The following is an 18349-nucleotide window of genomic DNA, read 5'->3' as shown; positions in this document are numbered from 1 at the left end:
GCTCAAAGCTTGTGAAGAACTCCATCAAAGCTTGAAAAATTTACTTGGTATTGATAGAGCTTATTGGAAGTCCAAGCATTGGTGGAAGTTTCAAGACGAGTTCAAACACAAGCCACCATAACAAGGAGCTCATCAAATGTCCAACTTAAGGACTTTAACTAAAAGTGCTAGGTGGGAGACAACCCACCATGGTATATTCTTTCCTTTTTTGTTCTTAGTTTTATTTTATTTTATTTTTATTCGTGTTCATTCATAACTTCTGCATAGTCATCTGCATTCTGTATTTTACATTCTGCATTAAAAAAAAAAGCCCGTCCCACACGTGCACGTGAACCACGTGCACGCGTCACATGCGACGCTAAACCTTACAGAAAGTTATGCGAGAGACGTGCGGGAGGGGTGCGTAGTGCACAGGCCACCCCACTCGTATGCGTACCTCATGCGTACGCGTCCTCTGCAAAAAGTTCAACCCCCGCGTAAGCGTCAATGACGCGTACGCGTGGGCATGAAAAATCGGCGTAAAAGCGTGTTAAATAGAGAGTTGTGCTGGTCTAGGGCTGGTACTGTGCTAGAGGCACAAAATCACCCACGCGTACGCGTTGTGCTCCGTTTCTAAATTCTTACTTCTTTCTTCCCTCCTTTCTCCTTCTTTCTTCTTCCTTTCTTACTTTCTTCTTCTTCATCTCTTCAACTTCTCATCCCTATTCTTTTCCATTCTATTTTACTTAATTTATTTGCATACTTTCATTCATTGCATTCTAATTTTGTGCATGTTTTTATTGGTGTTATATTTTCTTATTCAACTGTTGCATCTTTTCTTGAATTATTCTGGTGTTTCATAACTTGTTTTATATTACTGGGTATTATTGTTCATAAGTCAATGCTAATCTTTTATGATACTTGTATTCCATTTGCTTGCTATGCACTTACACCATCTTTCATTACCCAATCTCTCTCCCCCATTTGTTGCAATTTTTGCACTATTGATATGCCATTTGGTTCTACTGTTTTCTCACTTGCATGTTGTAGCTACCATGTAATTAAGACCCTCGTTATGTGGCATTAACCCACCCATACTTTATTTATTTTCTTATCTTTATTTCTGGGTTACTTTTCTTCCCTTTTTCTTTCAGGATGGCCACCAGGAAGGGAACCGGAAGACGTTTACATGGGGAGACAGACAAGTCTGCCACACAATCTTTGGAGAAAAAGCATCAGTTGGAGCCACCCGTCCACTTGTACATCTCTGCATGCACCGAGGACGGTGCAATCTTTAAGTGTAGGGAGGTCGATACTGACTTCTGTGGGTTAGTTATTTCCTATTTCAACACCAATTTTTTATTTTCCCTGTTAAATTTGTTGTTGCATTTGCATGTTTGTTTGATTTTGTGCATATTTTACCAGTTGGTTGAAGTAATATTTTCTTTTCTTTTCAAGAAACTTTTTATAGCATTTCACTAATTTGAATTAAACTTTTTGAAAAACTTGTTTGAAGAAATTTTAATTTGGAACATGGTTTTAGAGCTCAAACACACAAAACCAGTGAGATTTTGAGCCTACTTGATTGGTTGCATCTTATCAACCAATATTTTATTTTTGGTGTGTGTTGTTCTCTCTAAAATTGTGATCTTTGTCTTGATTAATTCTATATTTCCATGGTTTGATGTATGCATACACTTATATGATTGAGGCCCTTGTTTCACTAAGCTTACATACCCATATGGCCTTAACCTTTCATTATCTTTTGCAAACCAATTTGAGCCTATTTTACCCCTTTTATTCTTTACTTTAGCACATCATTAACTCTAAGCAGAAAACAATAATGTCCTTAATTTGAATCCTTGGTTAGCTTAGACTAGTGAGAGTGTTCATGATTTAAGTGTGGGAAAGTTGGGTTTGGAAATATTTGGTTTAAGAATTGGGTGTTATATATCTTTATGAAAATGTGAAAAAAATATTTAGGACATGTTCATGCATTCAATAATTTAATCATATGCATTGAAAAAAAAGAAAAAGAAAAAAAAGAATATATATATATAGGTGAGTTCTACCCAACCCCCTCTATTTCAACATGTAAATTACCCCTCGTGACATGGCATGTTTTAATTGGATGCTTAGTTTTAGTTTGAGTTAATTTAACTCAATAAGAGTTAATATCTTAACTAAAGTAGGGTAATTTTGTAATTAAATATTTTTACAAGAGGGATAAACATATAATTTCTATAAACATGAATAAGTAAAATTATATTATTATCATTGTGCAGAAACTCAATTCACCCCGATCCCATTTCTCTCTGAAATTGAAAGAAGAAATCAACTCAACTCTCTACAATGGAAAGCTGTTTCCAATTCCAATGAAGATAATTTTGCTGGAGAAAAAATGGAAAAAACTGTGAGCGTCTGGGAACTTGTAGAGCACCCAGACTACTCCTTTTGTTTTGGTGATATTGTGTTTGCGGCTCAAATGATAGTAGCTGTCTCACGGCTTGCTCAGACTCAAAATCAATCATCCCCATTCAGAGTTAAGAGCTTGAGCTTCAATGGCGACGAAGAAGCAGAACGATGATAACACCAGGAAGGCGGGGTTTACTCACTAGTGCTCCCCCAGTCCCCAACCTTCGTTCTCACCGTCAAAGAAGCCGTACGCTCGCCGTCGTTCTCACCCTCAAGCAGCCGACTCTCTTTCGCCCTTCCCTCAACTCCCCTTTTCTAGCAAAACAGTTATGGAACTGCCCTCCTGAGGTTTTTTTTAGATAACTTATTTTTCATGAATTTGATTTGCCTGAATTATGATACAGTTCTGAATTTATTTGTTATTGATTTGATATTGTTTGGAAATTTTGTTATTGATTTGATATTGTTCTGAAAATTTTCATGATTTTTTGTTTCTTCAATCTGATATAGTTCTAAAATCTGAGATAGTGAGCGTGGTCAGAGAAATTCTTACCTATACCGAGAGCAAATCTCTCTCATGCTCTAAGCCAATCTGTTAACCATAACTCACAGAGCCGTCAGCCAATGCTAACATTGTATTAGTTAGATAGTTTCAAGGGTTGGCTTCATGTTAAACTGATTCATGAAATACTTACTTAATTTCTTGTGTAAGATAATGGCAAGTCAGTGACTGACTTGAAGATGGTTCAGCTATGCTGAGTTAGAACTTGCCACTGGTGGATTCTCTGAGGCCAACTTCCTGGCTGAGGGGGGATTTGGATCCATTCACAGAGGGGTTCTACCGGATGGACAAGTCGTTGCTGTCAAGCAACATAAATTGGCTAGTTCTCAGGGTGACCTTGAGTTTTGCTCAGAGGTAGAAGTCCTGAGTTGTGCTCAGCATCGAAATGTTGTTATGCTAATTGGATTCTGTATAGAGGATAAGAGAAGGCTACTAGTTTACGAGTACATATGCAATGGATCATTGGATTCACATTTATATGGTGATTTCTCTTGCTCTCTTGCATCCGAACTTCTGTTCTTACAGAATTTTTTTCAATTGCACTAGACTATAATATCAGACTTATGTTTGCTACTTTGATTTTTATTAATCTGATGCCAACTAAAAGCAGGTGGTGAAGTAGGATTAATGTGACGATGTTTTTCATTTTGAATACAGTGATTGAAACAAGACATATATTTTCCTGATATGATTGTAAATTAGTCTAATATTTCAAACTATTTTAGGGAGACAGCAAAAACCATTAGAATGGGCTGCACGGCAAAAAATTGCCATTGGAGCTGCTCATGGGTTACGATATCTTCATGAAGAGTGTAGAGTGGGATGCATTATCCACCGTGACATGCGGCCTAACAACATTCTCATAACTCATGATTTTGAACCACTGGTATAGTAGTGCTTGCCTATTGTACAATGCGTTCTTGTAGGTTTGTAGTTTACACTATAAAAGGCACCTTTACCTCACTTTTAAATATCCACCCATCTACATTTTTAAATTTACTTACCATTGGATGTAAAAGACAGAATTTTCTGAGTCTTGTATAGATTACATTCTAAACTCTGGTGTATGCTGAATTTGAGTTGGATTACATACATGCCTAATTTTTCTAACAACATTATATTGTGATTTCAAGGTTGGTGATTTTGGATTGGCGAGGTGGCAACCTGATGGAGACACGGGTGTGGAAACCCGAGTAATTGGAACATTCGGGTATGTATTTGTGTTTGTCCTGAATGGTTTTCATAATCAAAACTTGTCTGAGAAATATGAACTCACAATTAAGATATGTCATTATTGTGTAGGTATTTGGCTCCTGAATATGCTCAAAGCGGCCAAATAACTGAGAAAGCTGATGTTTATTCATTTGGGGTGGTATTGGTGGAGCTTGTTACAGGGAGAAAAGCTGTGGATCTCACGCGGCCTAAAGGACAGCAGTGTCTTACTGAGTAAGTAAGTTATATTTGCAATTTTTACTCGAACCATTCTGTGAAAAATTTCACCCTTTATTTTATCCCCAACCAAACATTGCCTAAGAGTTAAAGTATGGCTATGTCTATAATTAACAATCAGAAATCCTATATTAATCCCCTTTTATGTTTCTGGTTGTTCATGCCAAGTCTTGTCAAAATTTGAGTAAATGTCTTGATATTTAACAGGCACGACCTCTGTTGGAAGAATATGCCATTGAGGAACTGATTGATCCAAGGCTGGGGAACCAATACTTAGAAAATGAGGTATATTGCATGTTGCATGCTGCATCATTATGCATACGGCGAGATCCTCATTCTAGACCACGCATGTCACAGGTAAACAAGTTCTTGAACTTATTTTTTGTTGGAAAAAATTGCTTTGAAGAATTCTCAATCACATATTTATTATAATTTGATCAAACTCTGTTTTAAGTTAAAATCAATAGGAAAAGCTAATGTTGTATGTTTAGATCATGTTTTTTGAATTTGACCATGTTCCCTGCCTAACTGTTTTTAAAATTATTTCTGCTTGTTTATTCAAGGTTCTTCGTATACTGGACGGCGACATGGTCATGGACACAAGTTACATTTCAACTCCAAGTTATGATGTGAGAAACCGGAGTGGCCGACTCTGGTTGGAGCCGCTGCAGAGGCAGCACCATTACAAGGGTCCTCTGTTAGAGGAGTCACTTGAATCATTCAGTGGGAAGCTATCTCTTGACAAATAGAGGCCTGCATATTGGGATAGGGACAACAAAGCAAGAAGGACTTCATGTGAAGATGACATTTAGAAAGGGGTTGATACTTGATCAAAATTGAGAATTGCTTTTTTCTTGTTATGCTAAATATGTTTATTTTCCCTCCTATTTTGTAATTTTACATCTTTCTATCTATCTTTCTGCAGTGATCTAATTTTGCATGTGTATAATAGCAGGGTGAAAGTAGGATAGGTAAAAAAATATAGAAGTTTTTAAAATTCTTCAGGGAAAATCATGTACACACTATTGTGCCTAAAAGGGCCTCTTTGACTTGAGAGAGTTTGTGGGGTCTTGAAATGAAATGAAATGGAGTAGCTTCTTCTAAATTCAAAGATTGTTGGTTTAATTATCCCTTTTCACTTTCCATGTGCGTGTCCATGCACATGCATGCATTGAGAAGCAAACAAACATGGTTTGATGGTTGTCATCTGAAGTTCTGAACCAACTTGGACAGCGACACAGACAAATCAGAGTTAGCCTTTTACATCTATGAAGGGTACTAAAATCACAGGGTAATTAATAATGACACTTCACCTTTTTGAGTTTGAATGATATCAGAAACATTTTATTTATGAAAATGTACACTAAACTCTAATATATGCAAGTCTCATGACTCATGACACAATATCTTCATATTTTATAAAATATAGCACTAATCTCAATATCTCATAATTAAAGAAGAGGTAAGTATAGACATGACAAAACAAAAGCAAAAAATGCTGAATATATAGTAGTAGTTAATGAGACTGATAGAGTTTATCCATTTTAAAAATCTTAAAATTTTGAAGCAATTGATAAAACCAAAAAATCTTGGTTGGCTGATGTTGACAATGTCCTATGCTTTTTTGAATTCTTGACTTCTAGGAATCATGTGAAGCAAAATTCATTGGTTGGCTGATGATGACAATCTTGAGAGGGTTCAGACAACATAAATTCATTGGTTGGCTTGCTTCCCTTTCTTCTAATGCTTCCTCATTTTAGACTTTGCGTATCTACAAGAAAATATTTAGGGACATAAGACATCAATCCTAGCTAGAGTATCTAAAATTAATAGAAACCATTAGGTTAGAAGTTACTCTATGTGCATGCCACCCCGATCTGACGACGACAGCATGCTGCCTTGAAGCTGCTCCATGACCTTAGTAGCTTGTTCAACTTCCTGTAAAAGAATAAAGGTTAGTAAATTGATAAGGGGTAAGCAAGCAAAATTTACTACACTGACCAACAGGGGATTGAACAAGAAATATGACTCACATCAAAATCAGCAAATGTAACCGGCATTCCTCCTCTAGAACGGATTTTGAACATGTTGAATCCAGCATACCTGGAAAATGGATTTAAGACATTAAAGCTCGATAGTAAAAACTCAAAATCAAGTGAAAGATGAACATTGTAAGATCAAGATATAACAAGAACCAGTAGGTCCAGCACTGCTCCAATATGAACAACTTTATTATAGACACAACAACTCACACTGAGAAAGTTTGTCTCAGTTCATCTTCAGTGCAGTTTGGACCAAGATTTGCAATGAAGAGAGTAGAGCATGGTCCTCCATCAGGACCTCTTTCATGCTGCTCCTATAGAAAAAATATTGCAATAAAAAGATGAAAAATTGCAACCTCACTATTGAACGCGAAATGTGTTGATGCTTAATTGATAGCGGTTTTTGTTCTCAACAATAAACCTCGAAACTGGAATGGACCGGTCGATCGGATCGGTTTAACCGCAAACTAATAACACTAACAGACCGAGCAGGCATATAAAACTGGTAATTAAAAAACCGGCAAAAAATCGTTGAATCGCACAAAAGCCGACCTGTCGGATCGAACCGGAACCAGGCCGGTTTACACAAAAAAAGGGAAGCTCATTCGTTTCTTTCTCCCTTTCTCCGTTTCTTTCTTTCAGTCAAAGAAATCACCCAAACCCAACCACAAAACCCTAGCACTATAAGCCTACACCACCGCCACAAGGAGTGTCATACTGCCGCCGTCCGTCGCACTCACAGTTCGCCATCCGTCATCTAGCGTCCCTCGTGCTCCAAATCTTCAAACCCTGTTTGCTGTCACCGATCGCGGTTGCTTCCTCGACCTCGGCATCTGTCGTCTTTGTCTGCTCAGCCCCACTTCCGTCACTGTTTGTTTGCCGTTCACGTTCGCGTTTTCGATCGCATTCTTCGCCGTACGCGTTCGCTCGGCGTTCACCATTCGCGTTCAATCGCCGTTCACCGTTCGAGTTCGCGTGCGTTTGGAAGCCACGTTGCTCTGCTTCAAACTCTACGACCAACCCGCGCGCTCCACACAACCTTCAAACTGCTCTCTTTTGTCCCCACCGTGAGTTCCCTAAACCCGCCACTAGACAATACACTCGCACAACACCAATAGTCTTCTTCAAACTCTGCAACCTATGATTTATATTACAATAAGTACTTATTTTATTTGGTATTGGTTTGGATGTTTTGGTAGACTAAATTAAAGTTACAAAAGTTATGTTCTCTTCTCTATCACGATGAAATCAAGCTTTGAATTCTCTTATTTCGTTTTAATTTTACCGCACTCAACATGTTTGATGAATTGCTTTAACCATATTTCTGGTTGGTTTTATACTTTCTAGCTTTTAGAAACTTATTAAGTTGATTGCATGTGAAATTAGAATAATTGGATCATAGTAATTAGGAAATTTTAGCTGTACAAATAGCATCTTTGCAGAAAACATGTTAGCATGATGATTGCACTTGCATTAGTGTTCTTCTGGTAAATGTTTAAACTGTTATTGTGAACTTCTTAATTTGCTAATTGTTCTTGTGTTCTTGTGTTACCGTTTTTTTGTTGTGATTTTCTGTTATTGAATTTCTTAAGTTGATTTGCTAAATTGTTGGCCTGCTGTTATACTAATTTGTCAAATTGTTCGGTTGTTGTGACTTCATTTGTTGGATTTTCTATTTAGGTCTTGTTCTTGTTTATTTGCTAACTTGTTGCTGTATATTTATTGTTTATTTGCTGGATATTGGTGATCATTGTATTTGAGATTGTTTACTATGAAAGTTAGATGTGGTGTTGAAGTCCATGATTAGTGCATCCCTTTGATTTAAATTCTAATTTTGTTAGGACTTAATGGGTTGCATTGGTTAAACACTAATAAATATTTTATGTATGCGTTTTGATTTTTTAATGAAATATGATATGACTATGATAAGGGTTTTATGGGCAATTAGGAGGTACATTATTAGTGAGTGAGAACTATGGTAATATGTATGCGAAATGATAATTGAGCTCATCAAGCATTCATTCATTGTTAAATTCAATGACATGAAACCCAGTTCATAGTCTGAGTTCCTTGAAGACCTCTGTAAACAGGTTTTTTCATCTGATTTTATGTGCATATCATCCATGCACTAGTTTTGGTTGTTTATTCTGATTAAAAAGGCATTAAACAGCTGGCTGTGCATGGTTAATTTGCATATGTTTCTCCCTGTGTTCCCGCATGTTGCTGAATTGGTAATCAATAAATTCGCCTTTTTGCTGTAAATCGGTACTTTACTAGGATTTGTTAAATTTATTGCTGTAACTTGCACTTCTTGCTGAATTTATTGCTTCTCAGTCACAGAATCAGAACAGAATGCTCAGTCAGTACTTGAATACTTGGCTTTGCTCACTGATTGTATTTGATGATAAATTTTAAGTTGATAACTTTTAAAATTTACATTTGCACTGCCCATGTTACTGATTCACTGTTCTTTCAGTTCTTTTTGTTGTTGTTAATCATCATGATGAGGTTTGTTAAAATTTGAACTGCCTATATTACTGAGTGTTCCTTCAGTGCTTTTTCTTGTTGTTACTCATTGTGGTGAACTTTGTTAAAATTTGCACTGCCTATGTTACTGATTCACGGCTTCATGCCTCTCGTAATTATCAATGGCATGAACTCCGAACCAAAGCCCCAACTCTTTGTAAAAAATTATAATGAAAGCTTATTGGGACTTTTTCTTCTACTTAAGGTATGAATCAGAATGATGTGGCCAAGTTGTGAATACACTAGTGTCAACGGACCATAATATGTATTGAATTTGTGACATCAGAAGGGTGTAATAATAACAATAATGGAGTCATGTTACTTGAATATTGAGGTTTAACATTTAAACTCTCAGCTTCTCAGCCCTGTTTGATTCTTCATCTCAGTCAATTGAATCGAATCAACCATTCTTTCTTTTTATTTTTCTCTTAGTTGATTCTTAATTTTTCTAATGTATGTAGCTTTCTGAACCAGGTGGATCAGATTATGTATTTTTCTTTATTTGGGATATTTTTGGAGATGCATTAGAAGAGCTATTTTATTATTATGTTTGGTATAATAATATTCACATGTTCTGTATGCTTGTGATTGTTTCGGTGTTGATGGTGGCCCTTTTATCCAACTGCTCTTGTTCTGTAGTATGCTTAATTTTATAAGTATTAAGATTAGACAGATATTTTGTGTTGTATTTTGCTATAACTGAACCCTAAAGAGTTGGTAGAGGATTTGAAGAAACTTGTATTTGTGTAGTATTCATTTATGTGTGTATTCTAGCCTGAGTTTTGCGCTGTTGATGCTTGTGGTTACTAATTCTGAAATTTTAAAGTTGTGCTTGATTTTTGGTTCTGAATATCTTATCTTCTGTGACTAGGAAATAGGAATAATTTGTTTTGGTTAATTACTTAATCTTGCTCATAATTTTTGTTAGCTGTATTTTGAATTTTGTTTGCTGTGACTTAGAATCATTTTGTTTGAAATAAAAAACCCCAAGCCTTAGAGGGTAGAGAAGGAAGAAGAGGAATTGGTTGAGAGATACATTGAATCAATCCAAATGAGATGATTCTGTTATGACATGAGGTGAAAGCCAAGTGAATTATAATGAGAAAGGAAATTACTATTATAAACTAACTAACAAAAGTTGTTAGCATGTACTCCTTCTTACTAACCTCTAGCTATAGCTAAGCTAATTATAACTAATTTGTGCTGACCCATTACTAACTATAATTAAGAAAGTCCTTACTAAGATATATACATACCGTAACTCCTATCATTATCTCTAATTTTCTTATTTTTTAAGCTGTTTCTTTTTTCTTTGATCTTCATCATCTCTAAATTATGCTTTCTAGAAAACTGCTGTTGCTGTGCTGATTTGACCTTGATCACTAATGTTAAGTTTGTCTCTGAAGTGTAGAAAGTTTTATGAGTGTATAACCTTTGTGAAAATATCATCCACTTGCACAGTTTTTGAGATTTGGTGTATTCCGATTTCTTTGTTATTTACATGATTTCTAAAAAAATACAAGTATGTCTTAAAATATTTAGACTTATAATGTAAAATAGGATTGACAGCTAATAATACTGCACTGAAGTTATCACAGTATATCATTGGAACTTCTATTAAAGAGATATTTAACTCATCATAGTTTTTAATCAGATCAATTTTTCTACTATATCTACTATACTCCTATAGTATCCTTTTATACTTGTCCTAGTCACAGTCGTTAACTTGTTGATGCCTAAGACACCAATTTTGAATCAAGAAATACATATTATTCAATAATAAACTTTTTATCATTAAGATCCTTAACCTAAGTTGTTCATGATTTTTAGTTCTGCATGTCTTATTTTCTGTGACTGGGGAATAGGAATCATGTATTGTGGTTAACTACTTAACTTTGTTCATGATCTTCGTTAGATGGAATTTGAATTCTGTTTGCTGTGACTTGGAATCATTTTGTAGTATTTATATTGGTTTATTCTAGCCTGAGTTTTGTGCTGTTCATTGTTTGCTTGATGTCCTTTAATTTTGTTCTGGACTGAGTTAATTGGAATTGAAGTATGTAATTGGCATAAGAGTAGATTTAATTTTGATCAGACACACCTTCGATGTTGTTGTGTTATTTTTCCGAACTTTTCATGTTATAGTTGCTGATGTCGTGTTGTTGTTGGTGTTTTCTTTTGTTTTTTTATTTTATCTTCTTGCAATTAATTAGGGACAGAAAGAGTAAGTGTTGTGTACCAAATATTAAAAGATGATTATGTGGGATTATGGAAAGCATTTGTCAGCGAGTTGCTGTATAGAAAAACAAAAAGTTGGTAAGCAATGGTTGCTTTGTTGAATTGGGTCCCTGCGCAAGTAGATGGAATTTGACTTCAAATCTGTGAAATTAATATAATCCACTTATAGTAATTATAATCTTTTCTTGTTGTTATAGTTATCTTTTACTTAAGCTCACAACTATAACATGTTTTGGGTAGACGTTTCTGTTTCTGAAATGGGAAAATCCTTGGTTTTTCAGCTGCTGCCTCTGCATTTTATACTGACTTTAACCTATTTTTTTTTTGCTTTTTTTTTCTAATGTATGTGTTTTTTTCTGTGCAGGGGTTTACCTTCATGACCCCACCGCATTTCTTGCATCTGTTGATCCTACTCTTGTAACCTGGTTGGAGGGTAGTGTTAGATATCAAACCAGTGGCATTACACGAGGTCTTACAATACTGTACAACAAACAGAAAAGGTGCTGTTATGCTGGTTTGAAATTTATCTTCAACTATTTGCATTTTGATAAAAGAGATGTCTTGGAGCAATGGTTGAGTTATCTTTGTATGACCTTAAGGTCACGAGATTAAGTCGTGTAATTGGTCATGGATGCATTTATTATGTTAGACTGTATAAATTACATCCTCTAGGAATGGTGCTTTTGCACGTGGTTTTTTTTTCTTTAATTTTTGCAGTTTAATCCAGTATATATGAATTCGTTACTTGATATAGAGTAAACTTTTCCAGAATTGCAAAGGGTAAGATTCGGTAAGAGTTTGAAATGTATTAGACATAAGAATGCCACACTCTTCTTGTTACTAGCTGATGTTATGTATACCTAATAATCATCTTGCATGTTAGAGGATGAGATCCTGAAAACTGTAACTATATGAACTCTTCTGAATATTGGGCACCGATATTGTAGTACACATTTTCAACTAGACAGCATACTATATTCAGGCAGTGAGGATATTATATGGAGTACGGACTATGACATTATTTTGACTCTTTCATTCCTCTGATTTATTGTATTTAATGTAGTTTTACTTATGCTTTTACTGAGAAAAGAAATGATATTTAAAAATAAAAAAAGGTGAGGGGAACCTGGGACATGGATGCGTCTTAAATTGATACTCCGTTGTCTTTTATTTGAATTGTGTAGAACATAGATTTATTAAGGACTCCATCAAATTGTTTATACTAGGAAAGAACAAAGTATGGAACTGAATCTGATTTATATAGGCTTGGATGAAATAAATGCACATAATTTTTGGATATTCTAAATAACAGTTTATTATTGGTTAGTGATGTATTATGGGATAAATGTAGTTACTTGTACTAACTGAACTAAATGCTATACATGTTGAATCTGGATATGATTTAATGCTAATTATTATGGATGTTTAGTTTTAGTTTGAGTTAATATCTTAACTAAAATAGGACAACTTTGTAATTAAATATTTTTATAAGATGACTGAATATATAATTTCTGTAAGCATTAAAAAAGTTAAGTTATATTTTTTTATCATTTTGCAGAAACTCAATGCACCTCAGCCCCATTCCTCTCTGAAATTGAAAGAAAAAGGCAAATCAAGCTCTACCCACCCATTTACCCAGCCCCGCTGCCCGCAGCACTGCAGCCACGCCAACCATCGCAGCCACCTCAATTTTGGTGAGAATGTCATTCTATTTCGTACAGACCATTACAAATGAAATTCTAAAGTGATGAAATCATTGATGCTCATTTTTAAAAAAAAATAATCTAAATATATGTTGTTATGCTTAGATCTTTAAGATACAAAGAAGATAGTCAACCAAATGAGGGACATAAAAGTAAATACAATTGGATGGATTGTATTAAAAACTTTTAGTTCCTTAAAAGGTGTTACTGTATTTTATGTGAATTAGTGGTAATTTTTGTAGTCTACATATCTGTGAAATGTTAATTGTGTCGTGATGTGTTTGTTTTTTTTATAAATTGGAGGTGTATCTTCGTTTTTGGGAGATGGATCCGTTGGATAGTGATTTTTTCGGATCAGACTCCGATGTTGGGTTCCTTAGAGGAGACGATCTAGACTTTTTAGACGACGATTCAGAGGCTGATGAAGATAGACCTCAAGATAAGAGAATAGCAGAGCTGTCACAAGAAGATATCATGCAACTTCAGTTTACAGATGAGGAAGCTGTCTATCGATTCTACAAGACTTATGCAATGATGCACGGTTTCGCTGTGAGGTTGGATGAAGTCAGACGCGATAACGATGGTTCCGTAATTATGCGCCAAATTGTTTGCAATCGGGCGGGCTCAAGAAAGGAAGAGGTTGAAAAGGACGAAAGAATCAGGGACCACCGACCCCTAACTCGAAGTTGTTGCCCGGCTAGAATTCGTGCAAGACTAGATACAAAAATTTAGCAATGGAAGGTTGTTTCGTTCTACGAAAAGTACTCTCATGAATTAGTTGCTCCACTCGACGTTAGCATGATGCCTGAGTATCGCACATTCAGTGTCTCGGATAAAGCTCAGGCAAATAATTTGCACGACATAGGTATCAGGACCTGTCACATCTTGGGATACTTGGCTGCTCAAAAAGGTGGATATGCAAACTTGCCATTCAACCAAAAAGACATGTACAACCTCATTACTCAATATAGGAAGGAAAAGGTGAAGGGTGGTGATGCAAATGCTGCAATAAGCTATCTGAGAGGTAAAGTTGGGAACGATTCTTATTTCTTTGGCAAGTACACATTAAGTAATGAGAATCGATTGGAAAATTTGTTCTGGGCTGATGGGACTAACAGCATTGATTATGAGTGCTTTGGGGATGTATTGACATTTGATTCGACTTACAATAGGAATGTCTACAATAAACCACTTGTTATATTTTCTGGTAGTAATCATCATGGGCAGACCGTCGTATTCGGTTGTGGTCTTCTTGTTAATGAGGATATTGGTTCATACAAGTGGCTCTTGGAAACTTTTTTGGAAGCAATGGGGAGTAAACACCCTACGGCAGTTGTCACCGACGGAGATCTTTCAATGAGAGAAGCAATTAAACAGGTCTTTCCTTCTGTAACACATCGACTATGTGCATGGCACTTACATAGGAATGCATGCGAGAAGGTTAAGAATAGTGGATTTCTAATGGACTTCAAGCAATTGATTTATGCCAATGTGAGTGTTGAAGAGTTTGAGGTCAGGTGGGAAGATATGGTGGCCAGGTATAACTTATCAAGCAACTCTTGGGTCGTCCAAACCTATGAGATGAGGAATCTATGGGCTCTTGCATATTTGAAGGACCAATTTTTTGGGCAAATCAGGACAACATCCCAGTGTGAAGGGATTAACTCTCTAATAAAAGCATATGTGAGAAAGAAAGATACCCTTCTTGAATTCATCAATAACATGGAGACCGTGGTTAGCCATTACAGGAACAATGAAAGAGTCGCAGAGTTCAATAGTAAATATACCGCTCCAGTACTTGTGACTTCTTTGCCGACACTTGAAGATTTTGCTGCAAAGACTTTCACTCGTAACATGTTCTGGGAGGTCAGGAAGGAAATTGAGGGTACTTGTGCAATGAATACAGAGTTGGTAATTCAGGATGGTGGAAAACTATACTTCAAGTGTAACATTTTTGGAGTGCCAGAGATTCATCATGTGGTTGAGTTTGACAGAGTTCGGGGGATTCTCCGTTGCGAGTGTCTGTGGTTCGAAAATAGAGGAATTCCCTGCATGCATATATTCGCCTGCCTAAAGCACCAACATGTTGAAGTTATTCCAGAAAGCTTAGTGTGCAAGCGTTGGACGAAGAATGCCAAGAGTGACTTCATGAAGTCAAACGTCGATGATCCAAGTGATTCTGATAAGGTACTAAAGTGTCGTTTGGGTGTGTTGGGTGCTGAGTGTTCTAGGTTGATGGATTTGGCCTGTAAGAATTCAAGTGATTTTGTCGAAGCAATGAATAGTGTTGTCGACACAATTACAAAACTCCAAAAGTGAGGTGAAAATCCACATAACACTAACTTAGACGATGACTGCGTTGGTGACCCATTGGTGGTGAAGAGTAAGGGAGCTCCCAAGAAAAACTCAAAATTCAAGCAACAGAGAAAGTGTTCAAACTGCGGTGTGACAGGGCACTACAACAAAAGTTGTCCTAATGCTCCTGGTAGAATCCCAAAGGAGCCAGTAGACGATGATACAGAAACAAATATCAGCAGCATCCTCCCTAAGGTATCTCATACTATAACTATGTCTAGACATTTGTTGTATGCTGATCCGTCATATTGTGTTATGGATTTATAAACTATGTTACTCTCACGCATTTGTAATGGACTGTGGTGTTTGCTTTGTGATCAGCGCAAAAGACATGACAGTGTGAAAAATCAGCATAAGATGGAAAAAGATAGGAACATTGGTGGTGGAACAGCACCAACCTCAGCAGCTAAGTCGGCTTTTATTGATCAAGTGAAAACATCAAGCCTTGGTCCCAATATCCCGGTTTGTGCGTCTACAAGTAACGAAGAGTCCGGGATGGGTTCCATATCAGCTGGGTCTTCTGTTGTGGCCCCTAAAACTGGAATGGCAGCTTGAAGATGATTCAGATTTTTGAATGATTGGTTAGGCCTAGCTTATATTCCACAACAGAGCGCTCATACAACAACGTTCCCCATAAAAGATATACCTATAACCTCATCTTTGAAGCCTGCTCTTCGGCTTCCTCCGGAGAAACATACCGGAAAAGATTATGCAAATCCATTTTCTCTAACTGTTCTTTATAGTTGTCGAATTTGGATAATCCATTCAAACGCTGCTTCTCAATCCCTTCCCACATCAACATGCCATTCTCCATGCTATCTTCTGCCTTGTTATAGTACTGCAAAACCTCTTCAGAAGCACCAATGTCCGGGTCCTTATTGGTTGCCACCGAATAACACCAATGAAGCTTTGCTTGCTCAAACTGCTGATACCCAAGTGTAAGAAGTCGTTCATAGAAGTCGGGTTTGATTCTCACGGCCTCTTCGTATCTCGTTTCTGCTCTTGTGTACTCAGTTTGAGCCCAGTCATATGCAGACTTGATACTCTCCAAAGACTCTCTTGATCCATCCTCTGTAGAGGATACACGCTTCCTCGCCCTAGACATGTGAACATTCCCCCAATTAAACAATGCCGAAGCTGCCATTTCTTGAAATTTATCAGCTGCAATTTCAAACAGTTCTTGAGCATCATCATCCAATGCAGTATCCTCCATTGCTTCGGAATATAGCTTCATTCCAACCTCGTGAATATATAGATATGCATCAGAGTCAAATCCAACAGGGTTCTTGAACAGCCTTGCAAACTGGACAAGCCAGTCCTCCACAGTAATCACCCGGTTTGCTACCGGTTTGGCTCTTTGCCTAGCTACATTCTCTATATCCTCACCTGATTTGCTAACATAAGTTGGCACCCCACGTCCCATGGTTTTATCATCATAAGATGGTTCCTGTGAAGGATCCACTTCACAGGAATATAAAGTCGAATTGATCCCAGCACATTACCGGAACTTTCAGCTAGCCTTAAATCAGCAACATTGGTTATTGTAACAAAATCACCTTCTCAATCCTTATACTTCACAAGAACACTCTTCAATTGTGGAAACCGATCCTTTATTGTATCCCTTATCATCGTCAAACTACAATTCACCGGCAGCTGCGCCCATCGTATATCCTCTCCAAATATGAACTTCACTGTCCTTGTAATCGCAGTTTCTCGCCGCTTAACAGGTCTTGCTTCCAAATTGTGTTTCTCAGTTGGGTTCTTGACCACTTCCTTATCCTCATCCTTAACATGACTCTTCACATTCTCCTGCACATGATCCGTCTGCACCACCTCCTTGTGCACAACCTCCTTATTCTCTTCCATCTTCTCGTCACTTTTCTGGTGATGACCTTTCTTCTTCTTTAGATTCTCCTTCACCACTTTTCGCAACTGGGCAACTGGAGGCTCTGTGATTGTAGCCAAAGCAATCTCAATCTCATCTATACTGATGTCTGAGTTGAATTATTTCCCTTCCATTGTAACGCCAATATCTTTCTCACATTAACATTACTCTTGATTGAAAATTGACAATAAGGATCGACATATAGGGAACTACTTATTCCCTATAACTGAGCCTTATATATTACGAAAATGATCACCTCTAAAACATTGAATACCACATTAGTATTTAATTGTTCCTTGACCACGGAATCATATGATATGCTAACCTGATATATGAGGCGGCATGATATTTAGGATGAATAAAACAAATTCATTATATGGCATTATACCTTATCAACACAAAAAAATAATGATATAACATACGATTATAGGAGTAGAGAATCAGAAGACCTGCCTGCTGCAGAAGCATGACTCCACAACTCATAATAAGAAATCAACCAAAATCTGATAATTCCATAGCAGACAACCTCTTGAACTGCCTGTCACAAGCATGATAATGTCAAATTGTGATACTAAATTGATGGACTACGACAAGTTTCAAAACTGAACACAAGAATTGGGATGAACAAGAAGATACTAATCAAAGTACAAGACCTAGTTGAAGAATCATTGTGAGATTCAGCACCTTTAACTAGGGTTACACGATCGGACACAAATTCGGATCGGTCAAGAATAATTTTAAGGAACATCTCTTAAAAATGTTCAGCCATCTTAATCTGCAAGAGGACGAGTCCAATCATACTCTTAAAATTCTTTTTTTTTCTGCTTAACACAAAATAAAATCCAATTTACCTCATCATTGTCGAATTCTACAACTCCAAATGGAACAAATGTTGATATAACAGATCTACGATGAGCAACATGAAGATCAATTTCCAGTTTCTCAGCCTCTGCTGGAAGACATGGCATGATGAATAGACCAAACTTTTCGTAAACCCTATCCTCTGGAAAGGGGCAAAATTTTATGTAGTATGAGTTGAGATGAACAATTTTCTCTTATACTTTCCAAGACTTTCTAAAGGGAGAAGAAACTAACATCTAATGTAATTCTCCGCTTGACTTGTCATCTGAAAAAAAGGGGGAAAAAGTGAAATACGACAGCAATTCAAGGAAGAGAATAAGAAACCCACTAACCT

General features: G+C 36.7%; 2 pseudogenes; one reads left to right on the top strand and one right to left on the bottom strand.

Moving 5' to 3' along the window:
- Window positions 1–2562: 2562 nt before the first annotated feature.
- On the top strand, window positions 2563–5217 carry LOC107620370 (inactive protein kinase SELMODRAFT_444075-like; annotated as a pseudogene).
- Window positions 5218–15831: 10614 nt separating this feature from the next.
- On the bottom strand, window positions 15832–18122 carry LOC110268389 (protein PHOX1-like; annotated as a pseudogene).
- Between the last annotated feature and the right edge of the window lie 227 nt (window positions 18123–18349).

The sequence above is a fragment of the Arachis ipaensis genome, chromosome B10 (genome assembly GCF_059453495.1).
Source record: "Arachis ipaensis isolate K30076 ecotype BB chromosome B10, ASM5945349v1, whole genome shotgun sequence".
NCBI classification, from domain to species: Eukaryota; Viridiplantae; Streptophyta; class Magnoliopsida; order Fabales; family Fabaceae; genus Arachis; species Arachis ipaensis.
This window is presented reverse-complemented; position numbering and strand designations above follow the sequence as displayed.